Source organism: Pipistrellus hanaki (assembly GCF_964339955.1).
Source record: "Pipistrellus hanaki genome assembly, chromosome: 2".
Lineage (NCBI taxonomy): Eukaryota > Metazoa > Chordata > Mammalia > Chiroptera > Vespertilionidae > Pipistrellus > Pipistrellus hanaki.
The window spans coordinates 161658417-161676310 of record NC_140504.1 but is presented as its reverse complement, the minus strand read 5'-3'; the positions used below and the strand labels follow the sequence as shown (position 1 = coordinate 161676310).

The 17894-nt window shown below is 43.7% G+C and overlaps 1 long non-coding RNA gene across 1 annotated transcript in view; it reads left to right on the top strand.

Moving 5' to 3' along the window:
* Window positions 1-309: 309 nt before the first annotated feature.
* Window positions 310-17894, top strand: part of LOC311616971 — a 90606-nt gene continuing 73021 nt past the window's right edge. Inside the window, exons 1-2 of the long non-coding RNA XR_014794027.1 lie at window positions 310-383; window positions 7805-7870. This is a non-coding gene — a long non-coding RNA (uncharacterized lncRNA). The remainder of the gene's footprint in view (window positions 384-7804; window positions 7871-17894) is intronic.

Sequence of the window (17894 nt, the reverse complement as noted above, 5' to 3'; positions counted from 1 at the left end):
AGTAGCCAGAGTATCAGTGTTTCCTTATGACCATTTCCTGGGCTCCAGCTCCCACAGGGTGACATGAGGAAGGCCAGGTGACAGCCTGGCATCTGTTGGGTTGTGTTAAGAAGGGAAGTCCTGAGCTCAAGGAACTCCCAATTTTTTTTTTTTTTTTTGGTGTGTGTGTGTGTGTGTGTGTGTGTGTGTGTGTGTTGTTTTTAATGGTCTCTAAGCAAACCTGCTCTGGTAGTGGGGGTTACTATCTCTTTCTTCCAGATGTTTCCTATACAAACCTCTTTGAAAAGATGGTCTGAAACCAGGACAACCAGTGCCTCTGCTCACAAAACGTGCAGAAATGCCAGATACCATGGTGAATTGTTGCCCAACAAGGGCCATGTGTGGTAAGGGCTGTGTAAGCATTAGTCATGCTGAGGGTGGTGGTGGTGTGTACACTTAGCTTCGGTATCGTGGGCCTTCTCCTTGACCCTTGAACATGACTTCTGCCCTGGGTGCCACCAGTTACACAGTTCCTCACACCGCCCCCCTCCTCCACCCTTTTCTACATACTCTGCATCCAGCTCTAGCTTCTCTAACACATCTCTCTTGACCACCCCAATTCAAATGGAGCGCCCTCCCTAAACTCCGACAGCAGCATGTGTCCCATTCCCTCAGCACTTAGCAAATACTGTTTCCCTTCCATCAAGACTTTTGCAAAGCTCTTTCCCGCCACTTGGAATTCCTGTTCCTTTCTTTAGATGAAGTCTATCTACCTCATCCCTTGTTTATCAGTTTAGAGGACAATTTCTCCAAGAAAACTTTCTGTACCTGTCTGGATCATGGGCCTCTCCTTGCTCCCATGGCATCAGTGGTGACCTCCAAGCGGCATTTCTTGTCTGGATTTTCCTCAAGACTTGGAAATTTTGAAAGACCCTTGTGTGCTTAGCACCTGCCCGAGTGCCTGGCACAGAGGCATTTAATGAGCATTTACAGGTGAATGGGTGATTGCATGAACGCATGATTTCCCATATCATATATTCACGCAAATTTAATCAACAAGTCTAACCATGCTGGAAGCTCCTGGAAAGTGTCCCGTGGTCACAGACTCTTCAGTAGGTGTTCTCTATCTTTATTGAGGGATGAGATAGGCAATTAGTCATTTCATTTCCTTTCATATGTGTCAATGCCGTCTTGCTTTAAAGGACATCTGTGAGGCCAAGGGGACTCTACTTGAGGACATACAACATACATTGTCAAAGATATTATTCATTCTGACTTTATAGAAGGGAAAATTCTGGTAAGCCTCCTCAAAGCAATTTAAAAACCATAAATTTCATGTTCCTCTAACTTAGTAAATATCAAACTCATTTTGCCCTTAATAGTCTACAAAATCAACACTAGTTTAAACTAATGGTGTGTTTATAGTGTTCATGGCAAGTTTCAAATTGCAAATGCATTTTTACAGTGGCTTTTGAAGGTTGATTTTGGAAAGAATGACAGAACAGTCACTATGAAACCTGGAGCTGAGTTTGAGGTTAGCTCTCCGTTTTCCATAAAGTGATTAAATTATACGGAGGAGTGGGAAAACTTGCAAACTCAAACCAGAGGATATGAGCCCTGAGGACACGTGTGGAGGTAGGGGTCACTGGTAAAAAAAAAATTAGCCCTCTGGAGCAAGTGAGCCTGCCTTTGAATTCTGCTTCTATTAGTTACTGTGCCTCGTTTCTTCCTTTGTAAAAGGAGGAAAATGACATACAGCAAAGGATAATCATGAGAATTAAATGAGGTAACATGTGCTTAAAAACACATATCTTAGCACAGCATGTGGCACATAATAAGCTATTACTATTACTGAATTATAGTCAGAAATACCTAGATTTGTATCCCAACTCAGTCACTAAGAGCTCTGTGCTGGGCATCTCAAGCCGAGGGACACGAGCAGCTGCTTAACTTCCCTGCCTCAATTTCCTTATCTGTAGTACCAAGACCATAGCAAAACTTGGGTCATAGGGTTGATGTGATGATAAATTGGCAGATGACATGTAAAGTGCTTCAGTAACGTATGGTGTATGGTAAGCACTCAGTAACTATTAAGTTGAAAAATAATGCTAGTAATAGTTATTATTCCCTTAATCACCTTTTCCTCATTTGTTGGGAATACATGGTTGTAAAAATGGGAAGTATTTGCAAAGCACCTACCCCTGTGGCAGGCACATAGTAAGTAGGTCCTCAGGAGATGGGAGCTATTGCTTCTAGACCTTCTTCCTGCCTCTACCTGGTTCCCAGCTCCGAATCAATGGCTGAAGCAATTTTGAATTTCAGGGGCTTCTCTGACAGCATTGGGTGGGGGTGAGGGGCAACCCAGGGCTCCAGCAAAGCAACTGGGAACCACAACCTGGAAGTGAACTTCCCTAATCAGCACAGCAGGATTCCAACAGCTGGTTCTACTTTGGAATCAATTGGAACCTCTTGGGCCCTTTGCTCTTTTTCTGCAAGGAGCAAATGCCATCCCTCAGCTAAGATTTAGAAATTTGCCACACCATATCAGAAACAGATCCAGCCTCCGGCAAGGTCAAGGTTCCCCAGGCTAGGGCCCCAGCTCTGGAGATTCAGCAGCCTTCCTGGCAGCCTTGGAGACTGAGCCTCTGGCCCGAGGTTCAGGCTGCCTGGGGTTCTGTCAACAAGCACTGTCCTGAGGCTGGCTGACTAGAAACCACCACCCAAACCGCCCAGATTTCCACTTCAAAGAGTGAGTCAAGTTCGGATGTGGAGAGCACGTTAAATAACAATTTTTAGGATATGAGTGTGAGAGTGCAGCAGCAAGAATGCATTTGATTTGGAGAGGAACTGCTTCCTAAATGTCCGCCTTATAATTTCTTCCATCTGTCTGTATTTTGAGCGCCCCCTCCCCCAGACCTCTTCAGCGCCTTCAGAGTGGCCAGCTAGCCTGGGTGCTGTAGGTACCAGAGGATGTTGATTGAATGGCTGTTATCACTACTCCACTGCCTGAAGTTTAACGAGTCACCTGGTGAATGAACAGCCAACAAAGCTGGAGTCCTAATTCTGAGTTTGCTAGCTGTGTGACCTCAGGAAAATCCCTTGCCTTCTCTGAGCTTCCCTTCCTCATCTGAAAGATGAGGGCCTGACTACACTGCCCATGTTTCCCTGAAAATAAGACATCTCCTGAAAATAAGATCTGGCGCATCTTTGGGAGCAAAAATTAATATAAGACACTGTCTTATTTTCGGGGAAACAGGGTAGTCTGCTCTTGAAGCTCCCTTGCTGCACTTTGATTTTCTAATCACAAGTAATCACAGATGCTATGATTGCTCAAGGAAAGAAAAGTAGCAACTGCCATTAATTAAGCTGTCATACTCCATACTTTATTATATCAGTGAGTGAACTGAATGAATGGATACAAAGATCTATTATTTCTTTTGAGAGTAAAAAGGGTGGTGGTTGCTAAGAGGGTGGGAGGTGGAGGAGGGTGTAGGGAGATCAGTGGTGATGGACGGAGACTTGACTTAGAGTGGTGAGCACACAATACAGTGTACAGATGATGTGTTGTAGAATTGTGCACCTAAAACCTGTATAATTTTGTTAACCAGGGTCACCCCAATAAATGCAATCCAAGTGAAAAAAAGGGAGGTAAAGTGATGTGTTGAGCACCTATTAGGTAATAGACACTATCCTAGATGCCCTAACACCTAGGTTTGTCCCCTTTTCCAATTGGATATTATTACAACAATTTGTAGATGCTTACAGAGGTTAAGTAACTTGTCACATACCTAGGATAGCCAAGGACTTCAATTCACTTGTGCATCTTGGAAAGTATATATGGATCTGGTTTTCTGCTGGATTTTGAACCCCCTTCCTAAGTGTTGCTGACAATCAGGAAGGGCTCAGGCTGAGGAAATCCTGAGTAAACACTGGGTAAATGGATGAGGAGAGTCTTAGTAATCTGCTTGGAGTGGGGTGAGGTTCTGCCCAGGCCACTGGTGCTGTGAGGAGGGTGGGGCATAATAGAGCCCAAGCTCTTGAGTCCCCTGGCCTTTGGGCTACAGTGTCTGCCTAGCATGACAGCCCACCACATGAGCATGTCTGGGCCAGTCCTGCCCCTTTTTTCTTGCTCAGGGGATTCAATTATCAGGATGGTAAAAGGCACCTTGGTTTGGCTCATGGAGAACAGAAAGAAGTGGCAGAAAGACTGGAAGTAGGAAAGGAGGAGAAGAAAATAGGATGTGGAGACTGGGCCCAACTGGACTGGGGCCTGGAATTCTAGGAGGAGTCATTTCCCCTTGGGCAGGGTACCCTCCACTCCTGCTTCAGGTACCTGTGATGGTGGATAAGCCTGGGGCCAACCTGCAGAGATTCCTGGGAGGAAGCCCCTGCCCATTTTCTAAACTGAGAGATGGACACCCACATGCCTTCCCTCTCCCTCTCCCCCAGGCTTTCCTCCCACTAGACAGAACCTCCAGAAACACATGGGCTTTACAGAACGATGTGAAGCTAGACCCAGGGAACCGGCCCAGTGAGAGCAAGAGAGCAGAGCACCCAGGATTCCTTGCTCCCACTCAAGAGGCTTTTCTGGCTCAGGCACCTGAAATTTTGCTAGTCATGCTTTAATTAATGCAACAAATATTTGCCAAGCTCCTGCTTCAATCCTGGCACTTCTAGACACCAGATATAAAATAGTGAGCAAAAGATAATTGATTTCGGCCCTTTTGGCACTAATGGTCTAATTGGAGGGTGGAGTGGAGATTGGGGGCATATTAGTTTCCATAACAAATAGCCCAAAACTGGGTGTTGTGAAATAACAGAAATGTATTCATTCACAGTCTGGAGGCCAAAAGTCTGATATCAAGGTGTAGATGGAGTTGGTTCCTTTGGAAGCTCTGAGGGAGAATTGGTTCCATGCCTCTCTCCCAGCTCTGATAGCTACTGGCAATCCTCAGTGTTCCTTGGCTTATCGCTGCATCGCCTCAATCTCTACCTCTGTCTTCCCATCACCCTCTCCTCTGTGTAGCCTGTCTCCTTCTCTCTTCTTATAAAGACATTTACTACAGGACTTAAAGCCTACTCTGATCAAGGATATCTCACTTTAAGGTCCTCATCTATGTCTACAAAAATGCTTTTCTGAATAAAGTCATATTTACCAGGTTCCTGTGGACATATCATTGAGGGAAGAGGGCTGGTGTGCAACCCACTACAGAAGACAGTAATAAAATTAAATAAACAATTGTTTAATAGCATATTGTGGTGAGTGGTAAGAGGAGATGAGCAACCTGGAAAGTTGTGGAATGGAGATAACATGCACATTGAATACTTAGCTTTTCTGAACCTCACATTCTTTATAAGAATCTTCACAGTTGATGTTAGGATTCATTTATTTGAGAGTTAAATATGTAATGTTGATTGAAAAAATGATGAAAATGTTTGACAAATAGTTACATATAGAATTTTTCTTCCACTGGCTTCAAATTTTCCTATTCATTTGTCTATCTTGTATGCTTTGAGACCCTATTCTATGTTAGACTTTGGTTTTAATAGGTTCTAGGAATACTGCAGGGAATAATATAGCCAAAAATTTAGTTTTGTCATTGAGTTTGCATTTTCATCATTGTTATTTGCCTACTTGACTGAGCTACAGGATGCCCACATATTTGGTTAAACATTACTCTGAGTTTGTGGCGGTTTTTTAAAAATTGAAATTCACATTTAAATCAATAGATTGAGTAAAGCAGATTACTCTTCCTAATATGGGTGGGCTTCGTTCAATCAGGTGAAGACTTGGCTAGAAAAGAAAGACTGACTCTCTCTAAACAAGAGAATTAATCCTACTCATGGTCTCTGATCTGAGATCAGCTTTTTTCCCTGCTTTATGACTCAGACTGAGGCATCAGCTCTTCCTGGGTCTGAGCCTTCCAGCTTTCAGGTTGGAACTCATCCCATTGGCTCTCCTGGTTCTCAGGCCTTTGGCCTCAGATCAGAACTGATGGTATATCTTGGGACTTGTCAGCTTCCATAATCACATGAACTATTTAAAAAAAAAAAATCTTTCTCTCTGATTCTGTTTCTCTAGAATGCCCTGACAACTACTAATCATAATCACCATGATCTTATTTGTATCTGACTAGCACCTTCTTCATCTGTTATCTTTTTAAATTCACAAAACAACATTGGGAAGTAGGCAGAGCAAACACTGTGAATACAGAGGAGGAGACTGGAGCCTAAGGAGGATCCCCTTTCATTGACTGGTCCCCTGGACCAGAAATATAGCCTCAGGTCCCTGCAGCCAGAGGACATGTAGGAAGCTGGGTGGAAAGGTTGTGCTTAGGTCAGGTTTTCTAAACCTCTTTACCAAGAGAGCAGCATTTCGATTATTTATTATCATTTTTTATTTTGTGGCCAGGGTGGAAAAATAGTCACTCTCCTTTTTGATTTTTAATATAGCATTGGTCATCAGTTAGAAACCTCTTAAGATTCCCTCAGTGGGAAATATGAGACTGGTAAAACATGGGATAGGCAAATCTTGTGAAATAATATATCTGCAAGATCTTTTAGGAAAGCTTCAACTGGATTAAAAAAAAAAAGTCTAGATGAGTCATGGAGACTCCAGTTTAAAATGAGTTTGAATTTATAAACCCCAGTCCCTTCCTTATGGAGCAAGAATACTGAAGCCCAGAGGTCCACTGGCTTCCTGAGGCCCACAGTTTAAAAGGAATGTATTGACATTGTTGCTCAGATGTCTTGGCTGATCAGATGCCCAGTGCTCTGTTCATTATTTTATGTTCATGCAGTGAATGCAAGGACTCTCTTTCCCCTCCCTCCAGCTCTTGGGGTCATTTCATGGCAACCCTGTAGAGTGGGGATGGAATGGCAGTGAAAAGTGTGTTCATACTCCTGTTTTCTCTACATTCTTTGCTCACAGATGATCCTTTAAAACACAGGTTACCACTAATTGCTCTGCATTTGTAAGCAAAATAATTTGGACTCCGATAGACTTAGGTTTCAATCATAGCTCTCTTGCTTGCTACTTTTGGAAACTTGGACAAAATCCATAGCATCTCAGACATCAGTTTTTTCTTCTACTAAGAAGGCATAGTACCACTCTAATTTTCACAGGAAGACTAAATAAGATAATGCATTAAGGCACTCAACACAGTGCCCAACATGGTAAGTAATCAAAAACTACCAATTATTATTAAGGTGAAATTCACCATCAAGACCATATACTAGCTTCAAGGTTGCTTTCCGTACCCATTACAGCTAGCAGTGTGTGGATTCTTCTCTGAATTTAAGGTTATTTTATGAGCCTTTCATGGCACTAGCCACACATGTTGTCTTGCCTTGTCCCTGTATCACCATGGGAAGTCTCTTTCTTCTCTGGCCCAGGTTTTTCTATCTGTAAAATGGAGGGTGGGGAAGGAGAAACACCTCCCTTACAGGGGTTTTGAGAGATTTAAAAAATTATAAAAATGCTCAGCAACCTAAGAAAATTTAAACATTCATTCATTCATGTATTCATTCACATGTTTATCAAGGAAAAGCTGCTGTGTGCCTGGCATTGTAGTTGGTGCTGAGAAAACATTGGCAAACAAGACCCTGTATCTGTCTTTGAGGACTTCATTGTTAGGTACATTTCAGTATATGAGGTGATGTTGATGATTTTATTAATTATTGTCATCAAATCTCCTGGGATAGATTAAAGTTCTTGGATGGCAGGGACTTTCATGAATATTAATCACAAAGCATGTCAGGGGTCAGATCAGAAATGGCACAAGTGAAATTCGCAGAATATGATCATGCCATTTTCCTGTTTAAGGTTCAGTGGCTCTGAGGATAAAATCCTGGTGTTTGAAGCAGGGCAGTTTTCAAGATTCTTAATCAGGTGAGTAATGTGTCATTGCTCAGCCCTCTGTAAATCTCCCTTGATGTTCCAGCCACACAGAACTCCATTTAGATCTGTCATACCCCATTCCCTTCCCCGAGTTGTTAACTATACCATTCCTACCTTTTCCTCTGCATAGCAAACCCTTACCTATCCTCTCAGGACCCTCTTTACTGCTCTGTAGGGAGGCTCATACACCTGTGTGCTCAGTGATCTTCTGTGACTATCTCCATTGAAGTGGCAGATGATACCATCTGCATTTTTGTCTGTGTCCCTGATAGATGGAGACCTCTATGCCAGTGACTCCTGTCTCTGACATTTAGCAGGGAACCTGGGACAGAAGGGCTTAGTGTGTGTTGGGGGAGTTAATGAGTGTCATTCATCATTCATTCTCTGCTACCTTCTCAAGTCTTGGGTTGAATACATTAATCAAGCATCCATTCAAAGAGTGTTGGGAAACAGAAATTGCTTTTCTGCCACTTCCAAAAGGGGGAGTTTGATTTTTACCCAAGGCCTCTTGGAGCTGTCTGAATCTGTTGCCATAATAAAGATGGGTGTGGATTCTAAGGATACTAAGGAAAGCCAGATACTGCCAAAGGGAAGAGATTTTGAGACTCCTCTCTATCTTAAGAAGGCTCAGAAGTGGTTCTCAGTGTTGTCAGTGTCAGGAGAGGAGAGGAGAGGAAAGGACTGCCACATTTCACCAAGTGTTTGCAGTCCTAGACGAAGGACTTTCAGCCTGTTGTCTAAGAAGTACCTTCTTCACTGGAATCCCCATTGCATTATTCAAAGAAAGACTGGACTGGCATCCTGGTCCTTCCACTTGCTGGTTGTGTGACTTGGGGACTCGGCTCCTTCTCTGTAAGAATCCACCTCACTGGGTGGTGGAACAGGTTCAATAGGATGACACCTGCAGTGTGTAGCCCAGGTTCCAGTGTCTCAAACACATCTGTGAAATCTGACTTCTCATTTTGCTCTGTTACAAACACTCACTCTGAACATGCTTCCAGTTGTTAACACTGACTAGTAGACTAGAGATGCCTGAGCCAGCAGGATGTTTCCTGAAATCTGGTAACAAGAACAGTGACACCAGCAGAGGGATTGCCATGGACCAGGTGCTGTCCTAGGTGCTTATATGTATATTTTTTTACAGTAGTCCTATGGGGAGATTCTGTTATCTATATTTCTATTCCTAATTTTCAGAGGAGGAGACTGAGGCACAGAGAGGATACTAATCTTGCCTATATCTACATAGCTGATAAGTGGGGAGGCAGGGATTCTGAGTCCAGAGTTCCACAGGACTAATAGAGCTGGTGCACCACTCACACTTCAGCCAATTGGATATTTGGGTGAATAGTTAACCAGTGGTGCCAAACCAAGCCCTATAATCTCAGCCTAAAGCAAAGAAACTTGTTCTTCTAGGAAATTTGTGGAAGTCACATTATTAGCAAGTGCAGGATTTCCAATACCTTTTGGAATGTTAACACTTCAAGGAACCCCTTTCTCAATATCTTTATACCTTCCCAGACCTTTGAAATCCAGGGGTTTGAGGTTGGAAATCCCAATGTAACCTAACTTCTCATGAAAAAGGAGAGAGAGAGAGAGAGAGAGAGAGAGAGAGAGAGAGAGAGAGAGAGAGAGAGAGAGAGGGAGAGAGAAAGAGAAATAGACATAATTAGAATACTAATTACCACATTTAGCTTGACTATAGTAACAATACATTTCATTAAAAAACAAACATACTAAATCCAGCTAGTGGGCCTCAGTGGTTGGGCATTAAATTATGAACCAGGAGGTCACGGTTCAATTCCCAGTCAGGGTACATGCTCAGGTTGCAGGCTTGATCCCCAGTGTGGGGCATGCAGGAGGCAGCAGATCAATGATTCTCTCTTATCATTGCTGTTTCTATCTCTCCCTATCCTTTCCTCTCTGAAATCAATAAAAAATATATTTTAAAAAAAGAACATTTAAAATTTTACCACTAACTTTCCATGTAATGGCTCATGGTGCCAATAATAATTAATAATAATAATAATAATAATAATAAATATTTGATGCTAATAGTAATAACCATGATTCATTAAAACATTGATACTGTATTAAGCCATGTTTATATGTCATTTACTTTTTACAACAATGGAAGATGTTTATTATTTTCTTTGGTGTACAAATGCGGAAGGTGGTTCATACATTACCTCACTTAATCTCCATCATAATCCTTTCAGGTTGGTTCTCTATGGTTTACACACATAACAGATGAGGAAACTGAAGCTCAGAGAGGCTAAGAAACTTGCACGAGTTCACACAGCAAATTGGAAGCAGAGCTGGTTCTCAAATTCAGATTTTTCTGACTCAAAAGTCTAGGTTTTGAATCACTTTGCTGAAGTTCTCAAAATAACCCCTGATATGGGCAAATATCACCCCCATTTTGCAGTGGGAAAACTGAGGGAATGTGGGGAGGGACTGGCTTAGCTAACATTCTCTCAGCTCCATTGTGCTCTCTGGGTCATAATGTCTGGGAGTTGCACATAAGGGCTTTGGAGCAGCTGGTGCTTAGCACAGTGCTGGGACCTGGTGAGCTACCAGTAAATGATCACCACTGTCATTTCAGTGTGGGAGTTGAGCAGCCCACAATCTTGGGCACACACCGGTACCTGTGTCCTGGATTGTCTGCCTCCCATTGGATGCCAGTTTGTGCTCAGCCCACATTATTTTTCTATCATTTTCTGTCAATGCCCTCTGATGACACACCACCCTGATAAAGGCCACCTGAGTCTTTGTGGGAGGCCTGTCTGAATGGATGTGTTCCGGAGGAGACCCTTGGAGCAGAGACCCAGCCCCTGACTCACTCTGAGCTGTCCCCATCTGGCCGAGGCTGGCCCTGGAGCCGCCCACCACTCCAGCACCCGCTGCCGCTGTCTTCTTGGCACAGGGCTCTGGCTACAGGCTTTGGACTCCAGGCTGCAGAATTACTCACTCGCTGATTCTTCCGTTGGCATCTGCCAACATCCAGGAAGAGGCTTTGTATTCTCTCTTCCTCACTCAGCTTTCCCTCTGTTTCCTTTACTATTGCATGCATTGCTGGAGCCAAAGTTGAATTGCTCTCTCCTTTCCTCCAAGGACCAGAATCCCGCAAGGATCATCCCTGCACTGGCGAGTCTGGGAGAGTGGGCTGACAGGCCTGGCTCTCTGCCTCTGCAGGAAGACTTAGTCACTGGCTACCACGGGCTGAAATGGATTGGAGATGTCACGGGGAGGAAATGCACTTCCTATGAGTTAGCAGAGGTTGGTCTTAAAAAAGAAAGAAAGAAAAGCCTTTTTATTGCACAGAGAAAGTTAGTGGCAGATTGATTTCCCCTTCTGAGAGTTCCAATTCATAGCCCCTGGATGCTGCCATTGGCAGTCTCTTCCACTCAGCACTTGGAAGTCATGGGAGGCATGTGACAAAAATGGGCTGGGAGAAGGAAAGCTAGAGGCTCTACACATATTGTCTCACTTTATTCCCACAACGACCTTGGCATTGTCCCCAATTTTCAAGAGTTAAAAAATGTGGCCCTTGGAGTGCTATCTGAATCTGTCCTTGCCTGTCTAAGGTCACAAGGTACATGGCAGAGCCGACATATGGACCCAAACCTCTCTAATGCCAAACTCACAGTAGGGGAAACGGCTCTTCTGTCTCTTTCTCTCTCTCTCTGTTTCCCTCTTTCTTTTCCATTTATCACCTCCTCCCACCCTCCAAGGAGTCAGAGATTTCCCAAAGGATTGAATAACTCCATACATTGCCTTGCATACAGTAGGTACTCAATAATACACAATGACTCTGAATTGCTGTGCCATGACTTTTAAGAGCATTTGCATTTTCACGAAGAGTTCCTGGAAAAGATAATACCTAACACTGACAACTAAATGGTGAAAATCCAGCCCAGGGCATCTTCAGTGGGAAAAATTCTCTCCTGCCTTACTCCCCTCCTTATGTTTTCTTCTCTCTTTCAAAACAAACAATGGCACTAATCTAAGTGTTTTATATCTATTTACTGATCAAACCCTCATTACCACTGTATGAGATAGGCACTTTATTATTAGCAGCATCCATTTTGCAAATAAACCAGTAGTGCACAGAGGGGCTTAGTTTTCCGCCCAGGAACACACAGCTTTTCATCAGTAGTGCTGGAGTTTGCAGGTGGTCAGTGAGGCTCTTTAATGACTGCCAGCGGGCCATTCTGCCTGCTCAGGCTGGGTCAGCTTCCTGAAGCCACTTCCATCCCTTACATCCGCCTAACATAATATGGTTTCCAAGATATGTCCATGTGTCTCATGGCACTGGATCCTCACCATCAACAGTGAAGTGAGGACCATTATTCCCATTCACAAAAGAGGAAGCCCAAGCTCCAGGAATTTAAGTGAATCACACAAGGTCACACGACTAGTAAGCTGGCCGAGTTTGGGAGCTGAAACTGACTTGTGGTCCACTTGTTTCCATGAAGGAGGCTCCATGTGGGGAACTGGGGCTGACCAAAGCAAAGACAAAGCTTTGAGCAGGAAAAAAAAATTGCTCCAATGTGCCCTTTTTTTCTTTCTTGACAATTGGACAGGGGAAGTGTGTGTGTGTGTGTGTGTGTGTGTGTGTGTGTGTAAAATAGTCATAACGTAGTTCTCAGACCTTGAGGTTTTAATAAAATGTGAAAACATTTTTTACCAGCACTCTCCCTTCCCTTCTGGTTTGTAGGCTCTGCATAATTTAAGGAAATGTAATCCATATGTTTGATTATTCATACTTCCATCATCAAAAATATTGTTGATTCTTTGAGGGCGTTTGATGTTCTGGAAGTCTTGGGGGGGAGGTGGGTTGTGCAGTATAGAAGGGAGAATAATTTTTTTTAGAAAACATCCTTCCTTTCCCTACTTTCATTTTTCTTGAAGAATGCTTTATGGCATTTCTCTGGCAGATGAATGAGTGGTTACTAGAATTCCACCTTTTTCTGTAGATGTTTAACATAGCGCTGAGTCCAGGGATGCAGTTCTCAGTCTTAGGGCTCTTGCGTGGAGGGGAGGAGAGTTAATATTTATGGAATTCCTACCCTGTACAGATACTTTACACACAGCATCTTAAGTAGTGTGCACAGCGCCCCTGGGAGGAGGTGCCATAGCTCCATTTTATAGAAGAGGGGTGCGAGGCTTTGAGGCCAGGAAGTGGTCTGGCTGGAATGCAAATCGAGCTTTGCTTGACCCCAAAGCTGTGGTGCTCACACCTTTCAGCTTCCTCAAGGGAATGCAAGGGTATTTGCCACGCAATCAGCACATTGCCCAGTTTCCTTACATTCCCACCCCTATATTACTAACCAACCTCTGCACCCAAATCACCTTCCTCTCAGAGCCCTTGCTCACCTGTACAGCTAGTGAGAGCTCAGGTTTGGATTCAGTGTCCCCATTCACTGACCATCTGTTGTGTGTTGGTTATAGAGCTGGGTGCATGGAGGGAATGGCATGAACCACACAAGTCCCCTCTCCTCTGGAATTAAAGCAAGTTGGGGCAGCTGATGTACCCCCAGCATTGATCACCCTTCCAGGGCGTGATGCCACTGAAGCTTACAAGCTATAACCTCAAAGAGGTCGTCCATCTAAAGAAACCTCTCAGTGACACCCCCTCATCTTTTAATTTGCAACATTGCACTTTTTATAAGATGACATTTTTCTTGTTTATCTATTTTTTAAATTATTATTTATCTCTACTCCTCTACCATTCCCTCTAGAAGTGTAACAGTTCTGGCATATAAAAGGCACTTAAGAAATATTTGTTGGAGGAAAGCATGTCTTACTCATCATTGCATCCCTAGGCCCTAAAACAGACTAGGGATTTAGTACTAGTACCATCCAGTATTTACTGAGCACTTCTCACATACCAAGTGCTCTTGGAAGGACTTTACTGGTATTATCTCAGCCTACAGGAAGCCTTTGAGGTAAATACAATTAGTATTTCCATTTTACAAATGAGGAAACTGAGGCACAGAAAGGCCCTGATGCCACAGCTAGCAAGAAGTGGGACAGAGCTTCAAATTCACAGAGTCTCCACCCCAGAGCTGGAGCTCTTGACCTTGATTCTAAGTGTTAATGAATCCATGAATGCTTCGGAGAACTATCACTAAGCTGAGTGTGGAGTCTTGATGCATGGTGGCAGTGATGTGCTCAGTGTAAGGAGAATAGAATCAATGCATCACATCTGACAAAACCAAACTTTTCAGAGATGTTGACAATGAATCTTAGCCTTAGAATAGGTAGTGTGTCAATATGTGCACTCCAGAATTGAGAGTGCAGAGTCAGAACTATGGCTGAGATTGAGGCAAGGACAGATGATGCATAGAGATGTGAGGGAGGGGTGAGGAGGAGTAGGGAATAAGGCTGGAAAGGGAGGAGGGGGCACGATAGGGGAGAGTGTTGAATGCCAGGCAAACAGATGTGGTCTTAGTGCTGTGGGAAAGGCACCAAGGCAGGTTTCCACACATGGAAATGCCATGATCCGAGCCTCTTATCTCAAGTGTGGTTAGCCTTGTGCTGGAGCTGCAGGGACTCTGGTTCAGACTGTGTATCACATCTCTTTAAATTGTCCCAGGAATCCCTGCGGGTCCAAAGTGCTGTTCCATTTTACAGATGACACCGTGGATCTCTAAGAGTTGAATTTTCCCAAGTTGATCAGCTGTTACATGTCAGGACTAGGGCTTTAATTCCTGTCTGCCCAGACTTTTCCATTCCCAGCTAGGTAAACATTCCCACAACTCCATGAAGAAAGGAATGAACCCCCTTCAACTTCCCAAGGGAAAGGAGGATTCCCTGGTCACTTCTCCCTTCTCAACATTCGGGCTGTTTCCAGGGGAGAGAGTTTCCCATGTGGAGGGAGGAGTAATAGGGTGGGGATAGTGGGGCAGGCAGGGGCATTAGTGGAGAGAGAGCCTTGTGGAGGAGGGGAGAACTGGAAGAAAGGCAGCAAATTGTTTCTGGATGGAATTTTCCAGACAGGGCTTCAGTCAGAGAACAAATGTGCCTTCTGAATTTACACTCTAATTGTTACTGACCTTTAGTGAGATGAGCAAAATTACTCTCCCGCACCCCTCCACCCCCACCCCTTTTTACAAAATCATTTTCCCTGACTTCTCAAAAATGAAGTTTGGCCTGCCCAGCCCTGACTACTGACTATGGGAAAACAATGCATCTCCTTATGGCCCCAAACTGAGCCTTTGCAATTAATCAATTGATCTCAGTAGAAAACCCTATTGTATCAGGGTCTGCAGGGAGAAAGCTGCATCCTGCCCCTCTCCCGCCCTGCACAGAATGCTCATTGAAGTCAGCCCCCAAATTGATGGCAGGATATGGCCCTAAGAGCCTCCAAATTAAAGGGGCCCAGAAAATAACATTGACTGGGCAGGGAGAGTAGGGGAGGGTTTGCTTCCTTTAGAAGCAGTGGGTAAGGGTCTGCCTGTGCTCAGAACTTTGGGGATTGCGACGGTTTCTTCTTGCCCCTGGACCTCAGTTATCCTTAGTGTGTTCTGCAGCTTTAGACCCTTAGCTCTCTAGATTGCTGAGTGTTTGGCTTTTTGCCGATGCTGATAACATTGATGATAATGATACTGCCTGCGATCTGTTGGGCACAGAACACTAGGTAACACCAGTCCCTCTGCCTCATTTACTTCTCACACAACCTTTGATGAGGGTGATGGAGATTGTGAAGATTCTCTTGTTGAGTTGGTCCCATGTTCCAGGTGCTTTATACATTCTTTTTTCATTTAATCCTTCAAATGGTGGAAGTGAGCAGAGCTGGCTAGTTGGGCCCAGTCCACCTGTCTTCAAAAGGAATTAATATTAAGCATCACTGGAAGCACAAGCCATATATTTCCCAGAGTTCCTCTGCGGTGGAACATATTGCTGGAAGGAAGAGTTACATGAGCTACCTAGACTGATGCGTGAGCCCTGAGGGTTCTAACCTGTCTTCCATGAGAGAGGGGGATGATTTCAGGACTTCTGCTGAATGGAGGATTGGTGGGATGCTGCCATTCTGGGTGCCATCCATGCCTGTGAGGTTGCACACTACTTCCATATACCGTGTACATTACATATAGTGTATCTGTATGTCACACGCACAAGCTCTGTTATATATACTGTAATGGCGACAATTCTACATAGCAGTCCTGCCATGGTCATTCTTTTCAGCTCTTCCATCATCCAATAAGCCCTCTCACTTCTAAATGAATAAACAAGTAGTCAAAGCATTTTAAACCCCCAGGGTGTGCCTAAATTGTCAGTCTAGCCCTGTAGGTGGGTAATATTTTTATTTTTACAGATAAAGACATGGGTACTACAAGGGGAAATGACATGTTATAGGACCCACAACTAAGTAGTTTATTCAGAACCAACAAGAATGTAAGCTCTAGGAAAACTGGATTCTTTCTCTCTTACTCAAAATATATCTCCAATATCTGTAGAACTACATACCACCTGTATCTAGTACAATGCCTCGCATGTAGACAGTGGTCAATAGATATTTGTTGCATAAAAGAAAAAATGTGACTTGTTATCACTTTTCTAAAAGATTCCTCTCTGCCCTCCTGACTACTACACTGTGATTTGTCTGGTCCTTGTGTTTTTAGATAGTCATTCTCTACAAAGACCTGTTGATGAATGCCACAAAAAGTTCAGGAGGGAAGGGTATTTCCTCAGATTTTAAAAAAGGTATGCTTCCTTTCATCAGAATACAAGAGCTGTAGAAATCCTCATATTTCCCATTTGATTTGGCCTCCAAGAAAGTCAGAATTCAATCTGGTGCTCAATTTCATATTACAGTTGGGTTAAATTCAGGGTAAATTTTTTTTTTTTTTTTTTTTTTTTTTTTGTGTGTGTGTGTGTGTGTGTGTTTTCACACACTATTTGGTTTCAGCTCTTTCCCGCTCTCTGTACATGGCTCATTTTCTTTGGGATATAGAAAAGACATAGTTCTATAATAATTGTTTTCATGATGTTACTAGAGCCTTGTGTTGTCTGGAGCCACCTCCTCTGTTCCAAGATCTCTACTGGGAAGCTACACCTAATCCCACACTTTTGTTGTAAACTTCACACTTCATCTCTATCAGTCAGTAGTTCTCAACCAGGATAGTGGTGGGTCAGTAATTTCACCCCTCAGGGGACATTGGCAATGTCTAGAGGTGTTTTTAGTTGTCACTGGCATCTAGAGGGTAGGGGCCAGAGATGCTGCTTTATATCCTACAATGCATAGGACTGCTGCCCCACAGCAAAGAATCATCCAGCTCCAAATGTCAATAGGGTTAAGTGCTGAGAAACCTTGACCTATACCTGTCAGCTCTCTTATCTGTGCTTCTCAGCTGTCATGATGCATGTCATGGAAATAATCTGAACTTCACCCCTTTTTCTCTTCCCTTGACTAAGGCTCCTCAAGGGAAGCCTTTGGCCAGCTTACCATCTATTCTCTCCTGAGCAGGCTAGTCATTGTCCCCTCTCCTCCCTGCTTCCACCTTGCTCACATACTAAAGGAACCCAGACAAACAAGGACCCCCATCTGACTCATCTTTGGATCTTTGATTTCAACACAAGTCCTCGCATGGAGATTTTTCTACTTAAGTTACAGGGTCATCTGGCCTTTATAGCAGTGGGAGGAGAGATATAATTTCAGAATGAAATGGTTTTCTTCTTGTCATTGCCTTCAATTACACAGTCCCATAGAGGAAGTTAATAAAAACATATCTCCCCGGAGGTCTGTGCTGATAACTTGTGGACAGAACCTGGGTATTTTTTCTGTGAAGGCATTCCCCACTTCTGCCCCTGCCATCCTGTGTTCTCTTGTTGACTGGGTAGCATCAGACCTTTGGGTCAAGGGCCAATTTTATTGCCAAAAACTCTGCTCTATCCTGGCATCCTAATAACCTGTTATAACTTTCCTTCCTCATATCAAGCTGCCTTGTTTAAATTTCTGCATATCTGCCTCAGTTTCCCTGCTTGACACCTCAGGTTCTTCCTGGGGTAG